Here is a 7,034-nt window from a genome sequence, read left to right on the forward strand (position 1 = left end):
TCGACAACAAGACCATAGACTGTGACTGGGAATAAATTGGACACATTTATTTATGTTCAGGGAGTTCCCGGAGGAGCAACCCTTTTGAATGTAGGTTGAAGTGATGTTGTCGAAATTTAATTAAATAAGAAAAGGTCAGAGTTGCAAAATCTCACTAGTGTCACGAGAGCGTACGTAGCCAAAGGAAAAGATCAAAGCATAATTAAACGAATCTCACCGATGACACTCACCACACCAAACTCCGACTGACTTGTTGAGCTAAAGGGCGAACACGAAATTATTGCGACACCGAAAATCACTTCAAAAATCAAAAGAAAAGTTAATCGATGGAGCCTTGAGTGTAAAATTGAACGCATTTTCGCTTGATGCCCTCCATCAAAGTCTTTACAGTGTCATCCGGTACCAGTTTCTCAGTTTTTTTTCCATTTAACATTGTTAACTTAACATGTCTTCTCGTCTTTGACTGTCTTCTTGCTCTTCCGAAGTTCCCGCTTCATTATTGCCCAGTACTGCTCCACCGGGCGCAGCTCCGGACAGTTTGGCGGATTCATGTCCTTTGGAACAAAATGGACAGAATTGGCCTCATACCACTCCAGGACACTTTTAGAATAGTGGCATGATGCCAAATCTGGCCAAAATAGCGGAGCTTCGTCGTGCTGCTGCAATAACGACAAAAGGCGCTTCTCGAGGCACTCAGATTTGTAGATCTCGCCATTTACTGTGCCCTTTGTCACGAAAGGCTCACTCCTCAGTCCGCAAGAGCAGATGGCCTGCCAAATGAGATATTTGGAGGCGAACTTCGACATTTTCTTCTTCTTAAATTTGTCGTCCACATCGAACTTGCTCTTGCCGGTGAAAAACTCCAACCCCGGAATTTGCTTAAAATCGGCTTTTATATACGTTTCGTCGTCCATCACACAGCAACCATATTTTGTCAGCATCTTCTCGTAGAGCTTCCGTGCCCGAGTTTTAGCCGTCGATTGTTGCCGCTCATCGCGGTTTGGGAAGTTCTGTACCTTGTATGTATGTAGTCCAGCTCTCTTCTTTGCATTCTGGACGTAGCTCTGCGACATGCCGATCTTTTAAGCCAAATCACGGCTTGAGACGTTGGGATTTGCTTTAATCATGCGCTTCACCTTACCCTCCGTCTTTTTGTTCTCCGGTCCCGGTTTTCTTCCAGCTCCTTTGCCGTGGTCCAACGTCAACCGCTCCTAGAACCGCTTCAACACTCTGGAGACGGTTGAATGGTGAATGTTCAACATTTTTCCCAACTGCCGGTGCGACAGGTCAGGAAATTCCAGGTGTTTGGAAAGAATTTGTTCTCTCAACTCGCGTTGGTTCACCTCCATTTTCGTTGAATCGAAAAACACGACTTCGAGTTTGACAGCATGTACACAATACACATCAATGAGAAAGTGTGCAAAATTTGGTTGATTTTTACCCAATGGTAAAAAAGTTATGCCCTGTTGAATGTGTCGCAATAATTTCGTGTTCGCCCTTTATCTGACAATCCTTCGAAAGAGTTACGTTCATATCAAACATTCAGAACCTGAGTGTCGACTGAGTGACTAGATGATGAGATGTCAAGACTAAGTGTGACACAGACAACATATAATGATGGTTGTTGTTTTGATGATCGTTAGCTTCGTTTTTATGTTTACAAATCATTTGAGATTTGGACGTATTTACTTTTGTAACAAAACACGTCTATCATCGATTTCTCGCAAATAAAATCTCAACCTCGAAAGCATACACAACAAACAGGTAGATGAATGATTCCTATATCATTTGGTATTGTCTCCTTGCGAGATCGAACTTTTATTTGCGAGAAATCGATGATTCGCGTGTTTGGTTACAAAATAAAATACGTTCAAATCTCAAAGTTCTCCAGATTTATTGACAGAAAAACGAACCAGGCTTCAAAATTACCCGGATAGGGATAATATCCAATGATGGATTGGATAATGGATGATAGATTGATGGATTGATGCCTAAGCAGCTCAGCGCTGCAAAAGCTGATCAAAGTCTCCCCTGCGATCAAAGACACCCCGTTTAACGGTAACTTTTTCTAACAACCGTTGAAAAAGCAGAATCCTTCAGGCGATATTAATCAATGAAATTTTCTTCAGTTTCTTCGTGGAAAGTATACAAAAACTGTGCGCTAGAACCGGAGGCTACTATAGGAAAAATGAATGTCACGATCAGGGCTGGTAAATGCCATTTTCAATGAAAGGTCTCACGCAATATTTACAGAGATACTTCTGTCACTATCATTGGATCAGAAAACGATGATAGAGATTTTCTTCAAAATCTCATCGAATTTTTTGTCATGACAGAACGTGACAGTGTTGTGATCGTGGTAATTACTAGCTCATTTAATGCTATTAAAGTTACTTGTACCGAGGAAATCTTAATAATGTATTCACTTTACCGATTACATACGGTTGTTTGCTTAAATTCATCTAAATCAGTTAGAAATGTTGATGTCATAACCATATAAAAATTATTCTCATGAGTGCTTGATCATTGAAAATGACAAGAAAGCTAATGATAGGTAGTTTCGTCTCGTGATAGTGAGAGGACCTGTTTTCTCATCGTCAGATGACGGCGGTGATATTTACCAGCACTGGTCACGATTATCATCAATGATAGGTAAACGAATGTCAACAATACTGATTGATAGAAAAATTGCTGCTGAGACTCACTATGAAGAAGAGTGTAAACGACTGATTGAGTGGAGCGGTGAAAGACCAACTTTCATTGTCAACTGTCAAAAGCAACTGGTACGTTGCTTGAGTGAGCGTCCGATTCGAGAGTGATAAAAAAATGGTGACTATGATCAATCATTTTGTGACTTCTACAGTGACAGTTTTCAAGACTGGAAGGGGTAGATCAAACCATAGGTGGAAAACCCAATTTTTTTTTATTTGATTTGTTTATTATTTGTAGTTTACTTTTTAAGAAGGACATAACATAAATAATTGAAGATCTTTTTATCATTTTTAAATATTTTCTATCGATTAGAACATGTGAAAGGGGCCTATGTGCCAGGTGAAAAAAGTGATAGTATCTTTTAGTCGTGGAACTGGTCGAGGTCCGGGTCGTTTGCAGCCATTTCTGAACCAAGTGAGTGCAGAGGTGGTGCGATTTGAATTCAAAAATTGGCCATCGATTGTGGTTGGATTTGGTGAGTTTGTTCCTGTTGGGAGACAAGCTCATAAATGTGAAGTTCGCGCGTCGTGTGTAGTTCGATTAGATGCGTATGTTGATTTTGAAATTTCGGAAAGGGTGTATGCGTGATCCAGTTGAAAAAAAAATGTTAATTGCTTTCGGGAACGTCATTTAATTTGAATAGCTTTTTGTTAAGTCGGTCGTAGATTGTGGTAATGCCAGGGGCACGGTGACTATAGAACAACCGTTTTTGCCTGTTGAGCAGAAGATCATGGGTTAGAACCCAAGCCTCGTTACATAGCGGAGTTGACCTATCCCAGCCTTTTATTGTAGAAAATCTTATAATAGAACTCGGCGGAACGATGTTGGCCTATGCATCTAAGATTGGGCCCATGGCTAAAAATCTGCTATTTATCAATTATATCTAGATGAACGCGTCATTGGGACGGTACTAATGGATATTTTTGGTCGCTATTGAAAATTTAGTCGAATGCTGAATGATGTATGGGCCCAAATTAGTGGCATGTAGGTCGACATTACATACTTTTCCCCTATGTTTAGACAAAAGTGACGTACGCTTGATCCGGTTCGGAAGACATTGTTAACTGCTTCCGGGTATGTCATTTCAATTTAACCCTTCGTTACTCGCGCTGTTGTACTTTGTACAACACACATGAGTTTTCCATTGCCATTTTGTTGCTGAGTTACCAATCGATCTGAAACCAACGAGAATTCCTCAAAAAACTTGTTTTGATCTAAACAAGCTAAACTTTGATTACAGTAAGCACCTAAAAAATGCGGATAACAGGGAAAATGTCAATGGAAACCGCGTAAACTGTGACTATACATACTACGTGGGATTTGACTTAATTGATTACAACATGGAATATATCGAGATCCTGACCAGATAGAAAGTTACTGTCTCGGACAAAGTTGTTCAGGAGCTCATAGCCTTGTCGCTGACGAACAGTAGTTCAGAATTTTCTCCCTACGTAGTGCTAGTATACACGTGAAATTCTCATATAAAATATCTCGAGTTCCCTTCCAGATAGAAAGGTACTATCTTCGGCATAGTTGTTCAGGAGGTCAAGGCTTTTTCGCAGGTGGACAGTAGTTCAGAGTTTTCTCACTTTGCGGCGCTACTATACATGTGAAACTTTTTCATATAAAATATCTCTAGTTCCTGACCAGATAGAAAGTAAATGTATTCGGCAAAGTTTTTGAGGAAGTCAACATCTTTTTGTTGGGTTACAATAGTTCAGAATTTTCTCACTATGCGGTGCTAGCACAGACAAACAGACATAACACATTGAATATTTCTCACTGTAAAACATCGTCGCTAAAACATTACCGCCATCTGTTGAGTACACTGTGGTGGGTAGTACGCTGAACAGATGGCGGTAGTGTGTAAACGTCAAACGCAAGGGAATTGACTATGCGCGCCACAGGTGGGGGTACTACCAACTATGATACTTTAAAATTGACCGTTAAATGCATGTTCGATGAACAACTTGCGAGTGTTATGTCTGTTTGTCTGTGGTGCTAGTATATACGTGCCTTTCTCGTATATTCAATAGTTCGAGATCTTGATCAGCTAGAAAGTTTCTGTCTTCGGTAAAGATGTTTAGGGGGTCAAGATTTTTTGGCTGGTAAACAGAAGTTAAGAATTTTCTCACCACGTGGTGTTAGTATACATGTACACTTCTCGCATATGCTATATCTCGAGATCCTGATCAGATAGAAAGTTACTGTCTACGACAAAGTTGTTCAGGAGGCCAAGGTCTTTTGGCTGGTGGACAGTGGTTCAGAATTTTCTCACTTCATGGTGCTAGTATACATGTAAAATTTTCGCATATAAAATATCTCAAGTTCTTGACCAGATAGAAAATTATTGTCATCGGCAAAGTTGTTCAGGATATCACACAATTTTTGCTCGTGGATAGTTGTTCAAAATTTTCTCACTACGAAGCGCTAAGGAAATGTGAAATTCTCGGCTGTGATATATCTCGAGATCCTGACCAGATAGAAAGTTACTGTCTTGAACAAAGTTGTTCAGGAGGTTAATGCCTAGAGTTTGTGAGAAAATTCTAAACTACTGTTCACCAGCCAAAAGACCTTGACCTCCTGAACAACTTTGTTGTAGACAGTAACTTTCTATCTGATCAGGATCTCGAAACAAGCCACATGCGAGAATTTCACATGTATTCTAGCGCTACGTAGTGAGAAAATTTTGGACTACTGTCCACTAGCGAAATCTATCTGATCAGATACTCGAGATATTTTACATGCGAGAATTTCGCTTATATACTAATTCCACGTAGTGTAAAAATTCTGAACTGTTGTGCACCACGCAATAAGCATTGACCTCATGAACAACTTCTTCGAATACAGTAATTTTCTACCTGGTCAGAATCTCAAGCTTAGCATACGCGAGAATTGTGCACGTTTCCACCAGCCAAAAAGTCTTGACCCCCTGAACAAGTTTGCCAAAAACAGTAACTTTATATCTGCTCAGGATCTCGAGCTATTGTATATGCGAGAATTGCATGTGTATACTAGCACCGAGTAGTGAGAAAATTCTGAAATACTCCACCAACGAAAAGATCTTGATTTCCTGAAAAACTTTGCCAAAGAGATTTATTCTCTATTTGGTCAGGATCTAGTGATGTATCACATGCGAAAACTTAGCATGTATATGAGCACTATCTAGTGAGAAGATTCTGAACTACTGTTAACCAGCAAAAAGGCTATGATCTCCTGAATAGTTTTGCCTAAGACAGTAACTTTCTATCTGGTCAGGATCTCGAGATATTTTGTATGAGAATTTCACGTGTATACTAGCGCCGCGTAGTGAGAAAATTTTGAACTACTGTCCATCAGCCAAAAATACTTGACCCCCTGAACAAGTTTGCCGAAGACAGTAACTTTCTATCTGCTCAGGATCTCGAGCTAAAGGGTGTCCACGATAAAATTGCCACACTATGAAATTGCTCTAACTTTTTAACCGTTGGGTAGAATTTAATGAAAATTTGGGTGGATTTAGTTCATAGTGCATTATTTACATCCTGCAAGTTTTAAAGTCCTGTGATCAAAACTCGCGGAAATGGAGTCGAAAGAACAGCTCGTGCGTGATAAAATCTTGCGCATTCATCACGAGAACAAGGATCTCTCGCATCGTTCCATCGCTAAAACGTTGAGAATCGCGAATTCCACGGTGTCGCGAGTGATTAAGCGGTTCGAGGAACGGTTGACCGCCGATCGGAAGCCCAGAAGTGAAGGAAAAAGTATTCCGTACAACACCAAAAATCACAACCGCGTAGTTGGGGCCTTCAACCGAAATCCGAACGCCTCCGTTAGGGATGTGGCTAAGAAGCTGCACCTAAGCCGAAGTTTTGTCCAGAAGGCCAAAACTAAGGCTGGGCTTCGAACGTTCAAGGTACAAAAGGCTCCTAATCGCGACGAGAAGCAGAACAAGTCCGCCAAAACCCGTGCCAGGAAGTTGTACCTCAACATGCTGACGAAAGTTGAATGCTGCATCATGGACGACGAAACATATGTGAAGGCCGACTTCAAACAGATCCCCGGCAACCTGTTTTTCACGGCCAAGGATAAGTTCAGCGTTCCGGAGCATGTCCGCACTCAGAAGATGTCCAAATTTGCGAAGAAATTCCTGGTTTGGCAAGCCATCTGCACGTGCGGGAAGCGTAGTGCACCTTTCGTGACCCAGGACACGATGAACGGACAGGTGTACATAAAAGAGTGCCTCCAGAAGCGGCTGCTTCCTCTCCTGAAGGCCCACAACGTCCCAACAATCTTCTGGCCGGATTTGGCCTCATGCCACTACTCCAAGGACGTGCTGAAGT

General features: G+C 41.1%; 1 protein-coding gene across 2 annotated transcripts in view; it reads left to right on the forward strand.

The window, feature by feature from the left end:
* LOC135707516 (low density lipoprotein receptor adapter protein 1-A-like) overlaps positions 1 to 7,034 on the forward strand; it is a 50,679-nt gene that overhangs the window by 8,814 nt on the left and 34,831 nt on the right. The window lies entirely within an intron of this gene.

This window comes from Ochlerotatus camptorhynchus, unplaced genomic scaffold (assembly GCF_037179485.1).
Source record: "Ochlerotatus camptorhynchus isolate MF236.1 unplaced genomic scaffold, CSIRO-AGI_Acam_v1.1 ptg000024l, whole genome shotgun sequence".
NCBI classification, from domain to species: Eukaryota; Metazoa; Arthropoda; class Insecta; order Diptera; family Culicidae; genus Ochlerotatus; species Ochlerotatus camptorhynchus.